The sequence below is a fragment of the Oncorhynchus mykiss genome, chromosome 20, assembly GCF_057628025.1.
Source record: "Oncorhynchus mykiss isolate SJ-2025 chromosome 20, ASM5762802v1, whole genome shotgun sequence".
NCBI lineage: Eukaryota > Metazoa > Chordata > Actinopteri > Salmoniformes > Salmonidae > Oncorhynchus > Oncorhynchus mykiss.
Genome location: NC_143041.1, coordinates 50,673,571 through 50,693,703, shown reverse-complemented (window position 1 = coordinate 50,693,703; position 20,133 = coordinate 50,673,571). Strand labels below are relative to the sequence as shown.

The 20,133-nt window shown below is 42.7% G+C and overlaps 1 protein-coding gene across 4 annotated transcripts in view; it reads left to right on the top strand.

The window, feature by feature from the left end:
• Positions 1–10,138: 10,138 nt before the first annotated feature.
• LOC110499571 (AT-rich interaction domain 4B) overlaps positions 10,139–20,133 on the top strand; it is a 175,863-nt gene continuing 165,868 nt past the window's right edge. For 3 of the 4 annotated variants that reach the window (XM_090211963.1, XM_090211961.1, XM_090211962.1), the window contains exon 1: positions 10,163–10,377. The gene's annotated coding sequence lies outside the window, so the exon portion shown is untranslated. Of the gene's footprint in view, positions 10,378–20,133 lie in introns of all 4 variants that reach the window. The other variant, XM_090211960.1, reaches the window with a different exon arrangement.

Below are 20,133 nucleotides of genomic sequence, written 5' to 3'. Positions count from 1 at the left end.
TTAGAATGATGGTGGTGAGAGACCAGTATAACCTACGCTATAGATTGATGGTGGTGAGAGACCAATATAACCTAACCCATTAGAATGATGGTGGTGAGAGACCATTATAACCTAACCCATTAGAATGATGGTGGTGAGAGACCAGTACAACCTAACCCATTAGAATGATGGTTAGAGACCAGTATAACCTAACCCATTAGAATGATGGAGGTGAGAGCGCAGTATAACCTAACCAATTAGAATGATGATGGTTAGAGCCCAGTATAACATAATCCATTAGAATGATGGTGGTGAGAGCCCAGTATAACCTAACCCATTAAAATGATGGTGGTGAGAGACCAGTATAACCTAACCCATTAGAATGATGGTGGTGAGACCAGTATAACCTAACCCATTAGAATGATGGTGGTGAGAGACCAGTATAACCTACGCTATAGATTGATGGTGGTGAGAGACCAATATAACCTAACCCATTAGAATGATGGTGGTGAGAGACCAGTATAACCTAACCCATTAGAATGATGGTGGTGAGAGACCAGTACAACCTAACCCATTAGAATGATGGTTAGAGACCAGTATAACCTAACCCATTAGAATGATGGAGGTGAGAGCGCAGTATAACCTAACCAATTAGAATGATGATGGTTAGAGCCCAGTATAACATAATCCATTAGAATGATGGTGGTGAGAGCCCAGTATAACCTAACCCATTAGAATGATGGTGGTGAGACCCCAGTATAACCTAAGCCATTAGAATGATGGTGGTGAGAGACCAGTATAACCTAACCTATTAGAATGATGGTTAGAGCCCAGTATAACCTAACCCATTAGAATGATGGTTAGAGCCCAGTATAACCTAACCCATTAGAATGATGGTTAGAGACCAGTATAACCTAACCCATTAGAATGATGGTTAGAGCCCAGTATAACCTTACACTTTAGAATGTAATCACTGCCAAAAGGTGCTTTTTAACAAAGTACTGAGTAAAGGGTCCTAATATTTTATTTTAAAAACAGTTTTTGATTTGTCATTATGGGGTATTATATTGAGATTGATGAGGGAAAAACATTTTTTTCATTCCATTTTAGAATAATAACTTAACAAAACGTGGTAAAGGTAAACTAACAGGTATCAATCCCAGCTGAACGAGCCTGTCGACAGATTTCATACAGTATTTTTTTATTTAACTAGGCAAGTCAGTTAAGAACAAATTCTTATTTTCAATGAAGGCCTAGGAACAGTGGGTTAACTGCCTGTTCAGGGGCAGAACGACAGATTTTCACCTTGTCAGCTCAGGGATTTGAACTTGCAACATTCCGGTTACAAGTCCTACACTCTAACACTCTAACCACTAGGCTACCCTGCCGCCCTGGTAAATGTGAGTTGAATGAAAAACACACAGCCAATGTCCCCTGCTGTCTCCGGCATGTGGGTACTGTAGGTGTGTGTGTGTGTGTGTGTGCGTGTGTGTGTGTGTGTTTACATGGCAATTGCAGCAGGTACTTACAAGGCTCCAGGAGGATGCCCTCCAGGGCTGCCCTGTCTGCTTCGGTGTCCCCTTCCATCACTCACTTTTTCCACCAATCAATGAAGCTGCAGGACAGGAAGTAAAAAAAATAATATATATATATAATAATTCAACAGGAAACAATCCTCTGTCCCACATGACCCCCTATTTAGTGCACTACTTTTTACCAGGGCCCATAGGGAACAGGGTGCCATTATAGAGACACAACACGTCTGTCAGGCATCACCATCTTCTAAACAACATCCATATGAACAGTGAGGTGAGAGATAACATAAGCCGACAGTCAGGTGAAATCGCTGTATCCCAAATGGCCCCCTATTTAGTGCATTACATTTGACTAGGGCCCATAGGGTGCACTATATAGGGAATTGGGTGTCATTTGGGATATAGCCCTAGAATGATCAAAACCAGCAGACGATCCTAGCTTTAGTTCAAAACAAAGAGCTGAAACAAGCGAAAAATCTATTCAAAATCAGTGACTATAATATCAAGCTGTTGCTGTTCCCAAAAACAAACAAAAAGGTTTATTTTACAGAAGAGTCTGGCAGGATTTAATCCGATCTTATTGGTGTAACCGTTTACGTCTACAGAATGCTATCTATATAGAGTGATTAACAATAATGACTGAAAACAACATGGCTACGTTACAGACAGGGAGGACCAGGTAATAACATGGCTACGTTACAGACAGGGAGGACCAGGTAATAACATGGCTACATTACAGACAGGGAGGACCAGGTAATAACATGGCTACGTTACAGACAGGGAGGACCAGGTAATAACATGGCTACATTACAGACAGGGAGGACCAGGTAATAACATGGCTACGTTACAGACAGGGAGGACCAGGTAATAACATGGCTACATTACAGACAGGGAGGACCAGGTAATAACATGGCTACGTTACAGACAGGGAGGACCATGTAATAACATGGCTACGTTACAGACAGGGAGGACCAGGTAATAACATGGCTACATTACAGACAGGGAGGACCAGGTAATAACATGGCTACATTACAGACAGGGAGGACCAGGTAATAACATGGCTACGTTACAGCACAGGGAGGACCATGTAATAACATGGCTACATTACAGACAGGGAGGACCAGGTAATAACATGGCTACATTACAGACAGGGAGGACCAGGTAATAACATGGCTACATTACAGACAGGGAGGACCAGGTAATAACATGGCTACATTACAGACAGGGAGGACCAGGTAATAACATGGCTACATTACAGACAGGGAGGACCAGGTAATAACATGGCTACATTACAGACAGGGAGGACCAGGTAATAACATGGCTACATTACAGACAGGGAGGACCAGGTAATAACATGGCTACGTTACAGACAGGGAGGACCAGGTAATAACATGGCTACATTACAGACAGGGAGGACCAGGTAATAACATGGCTACGTTACAGACAGGGAGGACCAGGTAATAACATGGCTACATTACAGACAGGGAGGACCAGGTAATAACATGGCTACGTTACAGACAGGGAGGACCAGGTAATAACATGGCTACATTACAGACAGGGAGGACCAGGTAATAACATGGCTACATTACAGACAGGGAGGACCAGGTAATAACATGGCTACATTACAGACAGGGAGGACCAGGTAATAACATGGCTACATTACAGTTTTTATTTAGTCCATTTTAGGTTGTAATGTAACAAAATGTGGAAAAAGTCAAGGGGTCTGAATACTTTCCGAATGCATCGTGTTTATTTACATTTTATTTTACCTTCATTTAATCAGGTAAGCTAGTTGAGACCAAGTTCTCATTTACAACACAGAGTTACACATGGGATAAACAGGTGTGTATGAGTGAAAAAAGTATGACCACATTTAATTTGCTCTGTTAAGCCTACCCTTTGTAATGACTTCAATAACAACAGTGAATATGTTTTGTTTTTACGTGGAGATTTCTCAAATCATTCTCACCGTAGAACATTGGTAAGAGTCAGTGATAAACATCATAACTAAGCTAGGGCTGGGCTAGGTTAAACCCTGGATGGGAGACCAAATGGTACCTATAGACAGATCAACTCTCCAGTAGGAGTTGCTGAAGGGTAGCTGTAGACAGATCAACTCTCCAGTAGGAGTTGCTGAAGGGCAGCTGTAGACAGATCAACTCTCCAGTAGGAGTTGCTGAAGGGCAGCTGTAGACAGATCAACTCTCCAGTAGGGGGTGCTGAAGGGCAGCTGTAGACAGAACAACTCTCCAGTAGGGGGTGCTGAAGGGCAGCTGTAGACAAATCAACTCTCCAGTAGGGGGTGCTGAAGGGCAGCTGTAGACAAATCAACTCTCCAGTAGGTGCTGCTGCCCAGACTCATTTTTCTTTTGTTAATGGAAAAAACATTGAAGATCTGCTGTTGTTTTCTATTCTGGTTAGAGCAAGTTTGCGCTGTTCTGGGAAGGGAGTAGTACACAGCGTTGTACGAGAGGACATTTCTAAGTGACACCAAACTTTTGAACGGTAGTGTAGCTTCAAGGCTTCAGTGCACTGACGACTGATCTGAAAGTGAGAGCGACCTCACTTGTCAAGAATTTTCCAATCAAAATCAGTAAATCTGTGATCTATGCAGTGCACTGAACATGAACTGACAACGTTTAAAAAATGCACACCACTCCCACCAGCTGAATACTGCCTTGTGAGGGACTGAAAAACAGCCTGTATTCTCAAAGTAAATTAACTTACACTGCATAGTACCCCTTCTCTCACATTTATATGACATGTTGCTAACCAGACAATAGCATGCCAGACAAAGTTAATCTGTTCTTGTTGTCGTCCTCTTCAAGCCTTGGAACTCGCGAGCCTACATTTACACTGGAAACCATCACTTTTGTATTTAACTAGCCAGAGAACATTTACGTCACCTCAATTCACACTAAATCCTATCCTCCGATAGTTTCCACCTAACGTTAGCTATCTTGAGTTTCCATTCTAAAACGCTCATGGAGTTGGATTTTTGTTCAATTGCTAAATTTACTTTAAATGACATGCCTTTTGCTCACAACCCTGACAGAAGCACACATAACTGTGGTGTTAATCATCATTGAGTATTCAGGAAACATAAATCATATAATAATAAAGACATACATTTGCAAAAACATGTGTTGATAAAAAAAAGTATCACACATCAATGTAATGTCAAACATTACAACAATGGCAGTCTTTGAAATACGAATCAGTTTAATCATCACTTGTGCCAGATACTCGTGTACCTATTAGAGTGAATTGCTGTCATAGTATGTATCTAGTATCTCTCATAGTAGAATAAAAACAGTCATGATAATAGAACTTTAGAGCAATGACACAAGGGTAACCTTTATTAAAAAGTCAAGACAAAGTGTTATACTTCTAAATGTTTTGAATAGCCTAGTTATATTCAGACAAACCCAGTTGGTCAGATGATCAGCTCTCTGGAGGATGCAAAGGACACATTGAGCAGTCATGCTTCGCATTGAAGACTGAGAAAAGAGGACCACATTTTTATGCATTGTTGAAACATTTAAAGATGCTTTCAGGAACCCATGCTTCAAAGACTAAATCTGTCCCTCACAGTTGCATACCACAACTCTCACTGTCTGCGCTTTGCCCCCTTCCCACACCCTGTAGCAAAGGGTTCTCCAGAGCGAGGCGTGGTTTTTTGGGTCGTAAAAAAAGAAAAAATGTCAAGCTTTTAAGATTAAACGCTCACCAACTGCAACCTTGGAATTGTATTTTAGTGCTAAACAGTGTGAGCCAATCATCTTATAAAAATACACTATCACAGACAGCCATTTTACACTCTAAAGTTCAAACAGTAACAGAATACCTGAATACTTCTCTGCATGCTTTAGTGTCTAGCAAGCCAAGACCACTGGACTTAGTGTATGTAGGTGCAATTTATTATCGTGAGCAGTGTCCGTTTGAGCTGTGTCTGTCTGTTATACTTTTGATCAATGGGTATCATGGTAAATCTGATCCCCAGGCTTCTAATAGGCGCACTTGGATATATAGAGTTGGAGGTAAAGAAGAAAATATGAAACTAGGACATTAAAAAACTAGCAGAATTATTTCATCCACATAAAAATGTTTATTTTAAAAGTATGAAAACCCTTCTAAGACCACTGTCTTTCTGGACATTCTAAAATGTTTGCAAATAGTTATTTTTGCAAGGAATGTGAATTGAAAGGGATATGGTAATACCTACAGTTGAAGTCAGAAGTATACAAACACTTAGGTTGGAGTCATTAAAACTAATTTTCAACCACTCCACAAATGTCTTGTTAATAAATCCTGGAGGCTAGGGGGCAGTATTTTGATGTTTGGATGAAAAACGTGCCCAAAGTAAACTGCCTATTTCTCAGGCCCAGAAGCTAGGATATGCATATAATTGGCAGATTAGGATAGAAAACACTCTAAACACTCAGTTTCCAAAACTGTCAAAATATTGTCTGTGAGTATAACAGAACTGATATTGCAGGCAAAAACCTGAGGAAAATTCATCCAGGAAGTGCTGTTTTTCTGAACCCTCTCTTTTCCATTGCAAGCCTATCTTCCATTTAAAGGGATTTAAAGGGATAACAACCAGATTCCTTTCCCTATGGCTTCCACAAGGTGTGAACAGTCTTTAGACATAGTTTCAGGCTTTTATTCTGAAAAATGAGCGAGAATGATCACATCGCGTCAGTGGATAACTAGGTGTTGAAATATGATCAATTATTTATTGTAAAAACAACCTGAGGATTGATTTAAAAAAACATTTGACATGTTTCTACAAACTTTACGGATACTATTTGGAATTTTCATCTGCCCGTCATGACCGCACGAGCCTGTGGATTACTAAACAAAACATGTCAACTAAATGGAGGTTTTTGGATATAAAAATAATCTTTATCGAACAAAATGAACATTTATTGTGTAACTGGGAGTCTTGTGAGTGCAAACATACGAAGATTATCAAAGGTAAGCGATTAATTTTATTGCTTTTCTGACTTTCGTGACCAATCTACTTTGCTTCTAGCTGTTTGTAATGTTTTGTCTGCTGAGAGCTGTCCTCACATAATCGTATGGTTTGCTTTCACCGTAAAGCCTTTTTGAAATCTGACACGCCAGGTGGATTAACAACAAGCTAAACTGTGCTTTGGTACATTGCACTTGGGATTTCATGAAAATTAAATATTTTTAGTAATTTAATCTACAATTCACCGGATGTTGGCAAAAATGATCCCGCTAAAGGGATCGGTGCGCCAAGAGGTTTTAACAAACTGTAGTTTTGGGAAGTCTACATCTACTTTGTGCATGACACAAGTAATTTTTCCAACAATTGTTTACAGACAGATTACTTCACTTATAATTCACTGTATCACAAATCCAGTGGGTCAGAAGTTTTTCATACATCAAGTTGACTGTGCCTTTAAACAGCTTGGAAAAGTCCAGAAAATGATGTCATGGCTGTTGAAGCTTTTGATAGGCTAAATGACATCATGAGTCAATTGGAGGTGTACCTGTGGATGTATTTCAAGGCCTACCTTCAAACTCAGTGCCTCTTTGCTTGACATCTTGGGAAAATCAAAAGAAATCAGCCAAGACCTCAGAAAATCAAATCAAAGTTTTTGTCACGTGCGCCGTGAAATGGGCCGAATACAACAGGTGTAGTAGACCTTACAGTTAAATGCTTACTTACAGGCTCTAACCAATAGCGCAAAAAAAAGTATTAGGGGAACAATCGGTAGATAAAGAAATAAAACAGTAAAAAGACAGTTGAAAATAACGGTAGTGAGGCTATATACAGACACCGGTTAGGTCAGGCTGATTGAGGTAGTATGTGCATGTAGATATGATTAAAGTGACTATGCATATATAATGAACAGAGAGTAGCAGTAGCATAAAGGAGGGGTTGGCAGGTGGTGGATCACAATGCAGATAACCCGGCTAGCCAATGTGCCGGAACACTGGTAGGTCAGGCCAATTGAGGTAGTATGTACATAAATGTATAGTTAAAGTGACTATGCATATATGATAAACAGAGAGTAGCAGCAGTGTAAAAGAGTGGAGGGTACACAATGCAAATAGTCTGGGTAGCCATTTGATTACCTGTTCAGGAGTCTTACGGATTGGGAGTAAAAACTGTTGAGAAGCCTTTTTTCCCTAGACTTGGCACTCCGGTACCGGGTCTTTGAAAATTTTCAGGGCCTTCCTCTGATACCGCCTGGTGTAGAGGTCCTGGATGGCAGGCAGCTTAGCCCCAGTGATGTACTGGACCGAACTCACTACCCTCTGTAGAGCCTTGCGGTCAGAGGCCGAGCAATTGCTGTACCAGGCAGTGATGCAACCATGCTCTCTACATGTTGCAGCTGTAGAACCTTTTGAGGATCTCAGGACCATGCCAAATCTTTTTAGTTTCCTGAAGGGGAATAGGCTTTGTCGTGCCCTCTTCACGACTTTCTTGGTGTGTTTGGACCATTCTAGTTTGTTGTTGATGTGGACACCAAGGAACTTGAAGCTCTCAACCTGCTCCACTACAGCCCCATCGATGAGAATGGGGGTGTGCTCGGTCCTTCTTTTCCTGTAGTCCACAATCATCTCCTTAGTCTTGGTTACGTTGAGGGATAGGTTGTTATTCTGGCACCACCTGGCCAGGTCTCTGACCTCCTCCCTATAGGCTGTCTCATCGTTGTTGGTGATCAGGCCTACCACGGTTGTGTCGTCTGCAAACTTAATGATGGTGTTGGAGTTGTGCTTGCCCATGCAGTCGTGGGTCAACAGGGAGTACAGGAGGGGACTGAGCACGCACCCCTGGGGAGCTCCAGTGTTGAGGATCAGCGTAGCAGATGTGTTGCTACCTTCCCTCACCACCTGGGGGCAGCCCGTCAGGAAGTCCAGGATCCAGTTGCAGAGGGAAGTGTTTAGTCCCAGGATCCTTAGCTTAGTGATGAGCTTTGAGGGTACTATGGTGTTGAACGCTGAGCTGTGGTCAATGAATAGCATTCTCACATAAGTGTTCCTTTTGTCCAGGTGGGAAAGGGCAGTGTGGAGTGCTATAGAGATTGCATCATCTGTGGATCTGTTTGGGCGGTATGCAAATTAGAGTGGGTCTAGGGTTTCTAGGATAATGGTGTTGATGTGAGCCATTACCAGCCTTTCAAAGCACTTCATGGCTACGGGCGTGAGTGCTAGTGGTCTGTAGTAATTTAGACAGGTTGCCTTTGTGTTCTTGGGCACAGGGACAATGGTGGTTTTTGTAGACCTCATCAAGTCTGGTTCATCCTTGGGAGCAATTTCCAAACGCCTGAAGGTACCACGTTCATCTGTACAAACAATAGCACACAAGTATAAACACCATGGGACCACGCAGCCGTCATACCGCTCAGGAAGGAGACATGTTCCGTCTCCTAGAGATGAACGTACTTTGACGTGAAAAGTGCAAATCACTTTAATCTTTGGCATACTCTAGGAATCAGGACCTTTTCAGACCTATTTCATCAGAAAACCACTATACTGAATTCATTTCAAGAGCTCTGCAGTGAATTCAATGTGCCAAGATCCCATTTAAAAAATATATATCTTCAAATTAGACTTGTCATTTCCTCATTTACTTCCAAGGGGAGGTTTAGAACTCAGTTGAATGAAGTTGAAACCCTTCTTGTCACAGCACACTCCATTAAAGGCTAAATATCTTATATTTATAGACTCCTTTCTTTCCTCCTTTACTCCTTTGAAAATAATCTGGAAAAGGACCTTGGTCTGACTACCAGTGATGAGTTATGGGCGGAGGTTTGCAACAGGGTATACTCTTCCTCTACTAATGTAAAAATGAAAGAATCTAATTGCACATTTTTGTACAAATGTTATTACACTCCAATGAGACTCCATAGAATGAAAACAAATATGTCTCCTAACTGTAAAATATGTACCTCAAAGTGGAAACAATATGCATGCATTTTGGAGCTGTAGAGAGATCTGTACATACTGCTGCACAGGAAATACTAGATGTACAGTTTGATATGACCCTGTGGATCGATCTTCTTAATGCCCAGCAAGACTTTGTTCTTGATTCTGACAGAGACAATTAGCTTATGACTTTACATACTTACATTGGTGGCAATACGGTATTCACTAGTTAGTTACCACAGCCACAAAGTAAAACAGGCGCTAAAAAACAACAATTCGCTTTCTGGACTTAATGTAAGGTTATGATTAAGCATACTGCTAGCCGTGTGGTTAGGTTAGAAATCAGATTAAAATAAGATAAATTGTAGAAATAGGTTGGGTTTCTCCATGTGTGGCTGTTGTATCTAGTGACGACTCTATAAAGTCTCTGTCTCCTTAACAGAGAACCCGCAGGAGTAGGTGGGGCACTCAACAACCTCTTTCGAGTGCTCCTCGGAAGGAATTGTGGGAGCTGTCGTGTTTTGCATCGTTTCTTGTCTCGTATCTCCCCAGCCTATTCAGGTGTAAATAACTCCTGTAATGACTACATCTCCCACCTACACACGCCGTTATTAAAGGATACTGGAATCGTTGTATCGGAGAAAAAAAACCCAGCCAATCATACAAGCTAAAGGGCGGCAACCATAATGTGTTGTCCAATGAGGGAACATATTGAAGGCCGTGGGCGGGTTGAGGAATCCGCCAGTCCTTTTCAGAAGCGGGGGGAGAGCATCACAGAGAAAGCGCTCTCTAGCTTCGGATACCGTGTACGACTCGGACGAATTCATATCCCAACATCAACCAGAGCAGGGGTCAGCGGACCAACGCATACAACCTGGGAAATTACATTTTTTTAAATGGATTCCTCTGGACATTTCCTTCGTCGAAAGAAGACCTCATCAAATTGACTTCATAGGTAAAGGGATTGTGCTTTTGCATGCTTTAGGACATGAAACATTTAACTACATTGAATGTCGATGTCTGAAAGAATAAAAAAACAACGGATTCAACTGTGATCAACATGAAGCGAGAGTAATTGAAACATCAATCGTGAAAATGTTATCGTAACTCTTAAATGCACACACGGTTAACCTAACCATTTCCTCTGTGTATCCGTTTTTATTTTATGAATAGCGTAACAGTTATGGTAAACCTCGTTTCAGCATCTCTTACTTTATTTCATGCTGAACAATGCGGCTTGTTAACGTTATTCATTGTAACCCGCGCTGTTGTCGACATGTTTCACAATCGTAGTGAAAGGATCACTTTCTACCGGACTAACAACCGACTGTTGTTTTGGGCTTGAAAACACTACGACCACTTTGTTGTGTTTGCTTGGTAGCTCGTTAACTGGGAGGACATGCTGCCAGGTCCGAGCTGGTCCTTATGTAAGACTGGCTACATGGTGATGGAAGTATTTTTCCATTTATAAATTACCTCTTGCATCGACTTCCAATCGGTATCTGGAGTTTCACAACCAGCCGGCTGGGAATCTGAACTAGGCTATATTTATTTTGTTGCCTTGATTTTAGCGCAGAAACAATGTTGCAACTGAATCAAGTCCCTGTAGTCGCAGCTCGACACATTGTTATTTACATGTTCCTCCTCGTCGAAGGGATTTCGTCGTTTTTTGTTGCCTGATAATTCCGGGTCGACACTTCCCCTGCCTGCCCTCGCCTCTGTCAAAAATGGCCAAAAACGAAGTGAGCAGAACAGAAATGACAACCCAAAGAAGGTTATCGCGGATCCGTTTTCTTCGCTAACCCATCCGAGCTGCAGTGTGCGGCAAGTTGCAGGGACCAGGGACATATTGGACGTGCATTGACATGTTGAGACAGCTTGCTGCTTAACCTCGAGCTGGGGGAAAGGATTGGACCTGCGGTGTTGTTTTGGGTGACATTGTAGCCATCGAGATGATTCCAAGAGAAAGGGATCTATCGAGCCTCCTAAACAGTGACTTTATCCTCGGAGAGTATTATTTGTTTATAATTCAGTGTTTGAAACTACTTTATTGGGCTTGACCTTGTTGTCACATTTGTTTCTTTGTCAGAGAGGCACACACCGATGTCCTCGACCGCCACAGCAGATTTGTACAACAACAGATCACCGCTCGCGCAGACTTGAGTGAATAAATCTGTTTTCAATAGTCCCGCAGCACTGTTACTTTCAATGACTTTATCGTGCTTTGCTGTCATTGAAGTGGAATGATTCGTGTCAGTTCTTGGTTAGTGTTGTCGAGCTTAGTTTTATCGCACTATTTGGCTACGGATCCTCGGTGGAGAGAGCTGGGTACGGTCGAGTCACCCACTCGAATAATGATGTCTAGTACCCTAGCACTTTGTTCCCGATGTCCAACAACAATGTCACATTGAAGAGATGATTTCAAGAAGCGCACGTGAATTCCGATGTTTTTTTTTATACACATTTCCGAATGTGATGATTTGTGCACGTTTTGTGTTGCCTGTTTTCTCGACTGTTAAAAGTGTTTCTGCTGTGTGGCAGACTGGGCTGGCAGCGACTGAAATGGCGTCATCCAACGCTGTGCAGACAGGAGAAGAGACATTGCAGACTCCCAGTTCCCTAGATATCAAGCAACTGTACTTAACCCTCACCGCATGGTTTTCAGTTTGGGGCATTTCTCCGATCCGTGGTTCATTTGTAACTTTTGTTCAACGACCGGGACTGCTGGGTGTTAATGTTATCGAACGGTAGGTTAGTGTGGTGTTACTGTTTGTTCTCGGCTGTCTGTCTCCATAGAAAAGCCCCAGACTAGACTGTGGGAGGATACATGGTCTTTACATCCACGTCTCTAACGTGTTGTAATTGGAACGATCCGTTTACTACGTTCACAACAAGAATGAAAAGTAACGTTGTCCGGTTGAGTAACGTCAAGACCTAAAACGCCCTGTTCCCTGATATCATGACTCTCCTTTGACTCGATCAGACCTCTCTGATTGCTTGGTGTGTAGGTAGTATTGTGTGATTTAGGGTTGTAAAATGCTTATGGAATTTCGAGTAACGATTCATTGTCATGCAAATGTCATTGTCTCTTTTTTCATTTTTTTTCCAAATGCTTTGACATTGTAATGTGTAATAATTCCACGACATACCTAATGAATAAAACACAGCGTTGGTGACAACACTGTCTTAAAAATGAATGGATTTGACCGCTGGGAACTTTTGGAAATGAAGCTTCTCCTCCCGACCGTGTCGTTCTACTTGTAAAATCATTACCAACTTGACCCACTTCAGCCCAAAAAATATGAGGCTACGCTGAACTGCTATTGTGGAAATTAATATATTAAGACCATTATGACTAATATATATATATCTATATCTCATCTTTTTTTAAATTATATGATGACTGTCACTGTGTGTTCATGAGCATTTTGTACACTAGCCTGAGTGCCAGTCTGCTTGTGCCAACATGCAAACAATGTTTGGCGTGACAATAAGTCAAGGATTTAGCATGATGGCACAGACTGACACTCAGGCTAGTGTACACAATAGTGCTGAGCTACTAGTGCTTTTTGAGGTTGGTTCGGTTTCTGTTTAGATTATTATAAAATAATAAAACACGTTTTTTGATTTTGGCTTCTATTATTATTTTAGACATTAAATGCTGTAACAACAGAATAAAACAATTAATGAAAGTCCCATGATGGTAAACTGCCCATGACTAATTTATTACTTAACCATCAGTTATTCATATTACATTACTTAACACATTTCCGTTGAGTATATTACATGTATTTTATTTGATGACATTTTATTCCAAGTCTCTATAGTCAACATGTCGTCTCTATATACAGTTGAAGTCTGAGGTTTACATATACCTAAGCCAAATACATTTTAACTCAGTTTTTCACAATTCCTGACATGACATCCTAGTAAAAATGCCCTGTTTTAGGTCAGTTAGGATCAACACTTTATTTTAAGAATGTGAAATGTCAGAATAATAGCAGAGAATTATTTATTTCAGCTTTTATTTCTTTCATCACATTCCCAGTGGGTCAGAAGTTTACATACTAATTGTGTGTATTTGGTAGCATTGCCTTTAAATTGTTTAACTTGGGTCAGAAGTTTCAGGTAGTCTTCCATAAGCTTCCCACGATAAGTTGGGTGTATTTTGGCCCATTCACCCTGACAGCGCTGGTGTAACTGAGTCAGGTTTGTAGGCCTCCTTGCTCGCATATGCTTTGTCAGTTCTGCCCACACATTGTCTATAGGATTGAGGTCAGGGCTTTGTGATGGCCACTCCAATACCTTGACTTTGTTGAGACATTTTGCCACAACTTTGGAAGTATGCTTGGGGTCATTGTCCATTTGGAAGACCCATTTGCGACCAAGCTTTAACTTCCTGACTGATGTCTTGAGATGTTGCTTCAATATATCCACATAATTTCCATTGCCATCTATTTTGTGAAATGCACCAGTCCCTCCTGCAGCAAAGCACCCCCACAACATGATGCTGCCACCCCCGTGCTTCACGGTTGGGATGGTGTTCTTCGGCTTGCAAGCCTCCCCCTTTTCCCTCCAAACATAACAATGGTCATTATCGCCAAACAGTTCTATTTTTGTTTCATCAGACCAGAGGACATTTCTCCAAAAAGTACGATCTTTGTCCCCATGTGCAGTTACAACCCGTAGTCTGGCTTTTTGATGCCGGTTGTGGAGCAGTGGCTTCTTCCTTGCTGAGCGGCCTGTCAGCTTATGTCGATATAGTTCCCATGATATCAAGCAAAGAGGCACTGAGTTTGAAGGTAGGCCTTGAAATACATCTACAGGTACACCTCCAATTGACTCAAATGATGTCAATTAGCCAATCAGAAGCTTCTAAAGCCATGACTTCATTTTCTGGAATTTTCCAAGCTGTTAAAGGCACAGTCAAGTTAGTGTATGTAAACTTCTGACCCACTGGAATTGTGATACAGTGAAATAATCTGTCTGTAAACCGTTGTTGGAAAAATTACTTGTCATGCACAAAGTAGATGTCCTAACCAACTTTCCCAAACTATAATGTTAACCACTCTGGTACAAGTGGGACGGTAGCGTCCCACCTCGACAACAGCCAGTGAAATTGCAGGGCACCAAATTCAAAACAACAGAAATCCCATAATTACATTTTCTCAAACATACAAGTATTATACCCCATGTTAAAGGTAAACTTCTTGTTAATCCGATCCAAAATGTCAGATTTCAAAAAGGCTTTACAGCGAAAGCACACCATGCGATTATGTTAAGTCAGCGCCTAGCCACAGAAAACCATACAGCCATTTTCCAACCAAGGAGAGGTGTCACAAAAGTCAGAAATGGCGTTAAAATGAATCACTTACCTTTGATTTTCATCTGGTGGCACTCCCAGGACTTCCATGTTACGCAATACATGTTTGTTTTGTTTGACAATGTCCCTCTTTATGTCCGAAAACCTCAGTTTTGTTGGTGCGTTTAGTTCAGTAATCCAAAGGCACAAAGCAGGCTCTCAACATCCCAGATTTCAATAAAAAAACAGACATACAAAATAATAGTACATCCTGGATGGATTTTCCTCAGGTTTTCGCTTGCCATATCAGTTCCGTTATACTCACAGATATTATTTTAACAGTTTTAGAAACTTCAGAAACTTCATCTACCAATTATATGCATATCGTAGCTTCTGGGCCTGAGTAGCAGGCAGTTTAATTTGGGCACGCTTTTCATCCGAAATTCCGAATGCTGCCCCCTACCCCAGTGAAGTTAACAAGAAATTTGTGGAGTGGCTGAAACACTTAGGTTGGAGTTATTAAAACTTGTTTATGTAAACTTCCGACTTCAACTGTACCTGCTGCCTTTGCTGTCTGACAAAATCCTTGTTTTAGTAGTTCAAAGTAAATAAAGCATTCATTTGACTGCTGAATACCAACTATCAATCACTTGGATCATGTATTTTCAGGTTGAGAAGCAACTGCTCTCTATCCCCCTGTCTCCGTGTCTGCCCCACAGTGCAGTGGACTGGATAAGTAGGTGAAAAATGGATTATGGACATAGTAGTTTAGCGCAGAAAATGTGCTAATTAACTTTGTAGAATATTGGCCTGTTTGGAACTACAACTCCCTACTACATTTTATTTTATTTTAAATGTAACCTTTATTTAACTAGTCAAGTCAGTTAAGAACAACTTCTTATTTACAATGATGGCCTACCGGCGAACAGTGGGTAAACTGCCTTTTTCAGGGGCAGAACGACAGACTTTTACCCTGTCAGCTCGGGGATTCGGTCCAGAAACCTTTCGGTTACTGGCCCAACTATCTAACAAATCAAATGTTTTTATATAGCCCTTCGTACATCAGCTGATATCTCAAAGTGCTGTACAGAAACCCAGCCTAAAACCCCAAACAGCAAGCAATGCAGGTGTAGAAGCACGGTGGCTAGGAAAAACTCCCTAGAAAGGCCAAAACCTAGGAAGAAACCTAGAGAGGAACCAGGCTATGTGGGGTGGCCAGTCCTCTTCTGGCTGTGCCGGGTGGAGATTATAACAGAACATGGCCAAGATGTTCAAATGTTCATAAATGACCAGCATGGTCCAATAATAATAATAAGGCAGAACAGTTGAAACTGGAGCAGCAGCACGGTCAGGTGGACTGGGGACAGCAAGGAGTCGTCATGTCAGGTAGTCCTGAGGCATGGTCCTAGGGCTCAGGTCCTCAGAGAGAGAAAGAGAGAATTAGAGAGAGCACACTTAAATTCACACAGGACACCGAATAGGACAGGAGAAGTACTCCAGATATAACAAACTGACTCTAGCCCCCCGACACATAAACTACTGCAGCATAAATACTGGAGGCTGAGACAGGAGGGGTCAGGAGACACTGTGGCCCCATCCGAGGACACCCCCGGACAGGGCCAAACAGGAAGGATATAACCCCACCCACTTTGCCAAAGCACAGCCCCCACACCACTAGAGGGATATCTTCAACCACCAACTTACCATCCTGAGACAAGAATGAGTATAGCCCACAAAGATTTCCGCCACGGCACAACCCAAGGGGGGGGCGCCAACCCAGACAGGACGATCACATCAGTGACTCAACCCACTCAGGTGACGCACCCCTCCCAGGGACGGTATGAGAGAGCCCCAGTAAGCCAGTGACTCAGCCCCTGTAATAGGGGAGAGGCAGAGAATCCCAGTGGAAAGAGGGGAACCGGCCAGGCAGAGACAGCAAGGGCGGTTCGTTGCTCCAGAGCCTTTCCGTTCACCTTCCCACTCCTGGCCCAGACTACACTCAATCATATGACCCACTGAAGAGATGAGTCTTCAGTAAAGACTTAAAGGTTGAGACCGAGTTTGCGTCTCCGACATGGGTAGGCAGACCGTTCCATAAAAATTGAGCTCTATAGGAGAAAGCCCTGCCTCCAGCTGTTTGTTTAGAAATTCTAGGGACAATTAGGAGGCCTGCGTCTTGTGACCGTAGCGTACGTGTAGGTATGTACGGCAGGACCAAATCAGAGAGATAGGTAGGTGCAAGCCCATGTAATGCTTTGTAGGTTAGCAGAAAAACCTTGAAAACAGCCCTTGCTTTGACAGGAAGCCAGTGTAGGGAGGCTAGCCCTGGAGTAATATGATCAAATTTTTTGGTTCTAGTCAGGATTCTAGCAGCCGTATTTAGCACTAACTGAAGTTTATTTAGTGCTTTATCCGGGTAGCCGGAAAGTAGAGCATTGCAGTAGTCTAACTTAGAAATGACAAAAGCTTGGATTAATTTTTCTGCATCATTTTTGGACAGAAAGTTTCTGATTTTTGCGATTTTTGCAATTTTTACGTAGATGGAAAAAAGCTGTCCTTGAAATGGTCTTGATATGTTCTTCAAAAGAGAGATCAGGGTCCAGAGACAATTAGAGACAATTACTCGATGCCGACACATCTTTCTAGCTCATTTACACGCAGAAGCTATGTGGTGATGGTGATCTCTGACTGTTTCATCCTAACATCGTTGGTGCCGACGTGGATAACGATATCTCTATACTCTCTACACTCGCCAGTTTTAGCTTTAGCCAGCACCATCTTCAGATTAGCCTTAACGTCGGTAGCCCTGCCCCCTGGTAAACAGTGTATGATCGCTGGATGATTCGTTTTAAGTCTAATACTGCGGTTAATGGAGTCGCCAATGACTTGAGTTTTCAATTTGTCTGAGCTAATGGTGGGAAGCTTCGGCGTCTCAGACCCCGTAACGGGAGGAGTAGAGACAAGAGAAGGCTCGGCCTCTGACTCCGACTCCGACTCGCTGCTTAATGGGGAAAACCGGTTGAAAGTTTCTGTCGGCTGAATGAGCGACACCGGTTGAGCGTTCCTACAGCATTTCCTTCCAGAAACCGTGAGAAAGTTGTCCGGCTGCGGGGACTGTGCCAGGGGATTTATACTACTATCTGTACTTACTGGTGGCACAGACGCTGTTTCATCCTTTCCTACACTCAAATTACCCTTGCCTAACGATTGCGTCTGAAGCTGGACTTCGTTCTCCTGTATATTATGAGTACAGCGACTGCAATTAGAAGGCATCATGTTAATGTTACTACTTAGCTTCGGCTGGTGGAGGTCCTGACGAACCACGTCCAGATAAAGCATCATGTTAATGTTACTACTGGTTGGCTGGTGGAGGTCCTGTAGAACCACGTCCAGATAAAGTAGCATGTTAATGTTACTACTGGTTGGCTGGTGGAGGTCCTGATGAACCACGTCCAGATAAAGCATCATGTTAATGTTACTACTGGTTGGCTGGTGGAGGTCCTGTAGAACCACGTCCAGATAAAGCATCATGTTAATGTTACTACTGGTTGGCTGGTGGAGGTCCTGTAGAACCACGTCCAGATAAAGCATCATGTTAATGTTACTACTGGTTGGCTGGTGGAGGTCCTGTAGAACCACGTCCAGATAAAGCATCATGTTAATGTTACTACTTAGCTTCGGCTGGTGGAGGTCCTGACGAACCACGTCCAGATAAAGCATCATGTTAATGTTACTACTTAGCTTCGGCTGGTGGAGGTCCTGACGAACCATGTCCAGATAAAGCATCATGTTCATGTTACTACTTAGCTTCTGCTGGTGGAGGTCCTGACGAACCACGTCCAGATAAAGCATCATGTTCATGTTACTACTGGTTGGCTGGTGGAGGTCCTGACGAACCACGTCCAGATAAAGCATCATGTTAATGTTACTACTTAGCTTCGGCTGGTGGAGGTCCTGACGAACCACGTCCAGATAAAGCATCATGTTAATGTTACTACTGGTTGGCTGGTGGAGGTCCTGTAGAACCACGTCCAGATAAAGTAGCATGTTAATGTTACTACTGGTTGGCTGGTGGAGGTCCTGATGAACCACGTCCAGATAAAGTAGCATGTTAATGTTACTACTGGTTGGCTGGTGGAGGTCCTGATGAACCACGTCCAGATAAAGCATCATGTTAATGTTACTACTGGTTGGCTGGTGGAGGTCCTGTAGAACCACGTCCAGATAAAGCATCATGTTAATGTTACTACTGGTTGGCTGGTGGAGGTCCTGTAGAACCACGTCCAGATAAAGCATCATGTTAATGTTACTACTTAGCTTCGGCTGGTGGAGGTCCTGACGAACCACGTCCAGATAAAGCATCATGTTAATGTTACTACTTAGCTTCGGCTGGTGGAGGTCCTGACGAACCATGTCCAGATAAAGCATCATGTTCATGTTACTACTTAGCTTCTGCTGGTGGAGGTCCTGACGAACCACGTCCAGATAAAGCATCATGTTCATGTTACTACTTAGCTTCGGCTGGTGGAGGTCCTGACGAACCACGTCCAGATAAAGCATCATGTTCATGTTACTACTTAGCTTCGGCTGGTGGAGGTCCTGACGAACCACGTCCAGATAAAGCATCATGTTCATGTTACTACTTAGCTTCGGCTGGTGGAGGTCCTGACGAACCACGTCCAGATAAAGCATCATGTTAATGTTACTACTTAGCTTCTGCTGGTGGAGGTCCTGACGAACCATGTCCAGATAAAGCATCATGTTAATGTTACTACTTAGCTTCTGCTGGTGGAGGTCCTGACGAACCACGTCCAGATAAAGCATCATGTTCATGTTACTACTTAGCTTCGGCTGGTGGAGGTCCTGACGAACCACGTCCAGATAAAGCATCATGTTCATGTTACTACTTAGCTTCGGCTGGTGGAGGTCCTGACGAACCACGTCCAGATAAAGCATCATGTTAATGTTACTACTTAGCTTCTGCTGGTGGAGGTCCTGACGAACCACGTCCAGATAAAGCATCATGTTAATGTTACTACTTAGCTTCTGCTGGTGGAGGTCCTGACGAACCATGTCCAGATAAAGCATCATGTTCATGTTACTACTTAGCTTCTGCTGGTGGAGGTCCTGACGAACCACGTCCAGATAAAGCATCATGTTCATGTTACTACTTAGCTTCTGCTGGTGGAGGTCCTGACGAACCATGTCCAGATAAAGCGTCATGTTCATGTTACTACTTAGCTTCTGCTGGTGGAGGTCCTGACGAACCACGTCCAGATAAAGCATCATGTTCATGTTACTACTTAGCTTCTGCTGTTGGAGGTCCTGACGAACCACGTCCAGATAAAGCATCATGTTCATGTTACTACTTAGCTTCTGCTGGTGGAGGTCCTGACGAACCACGTCCAG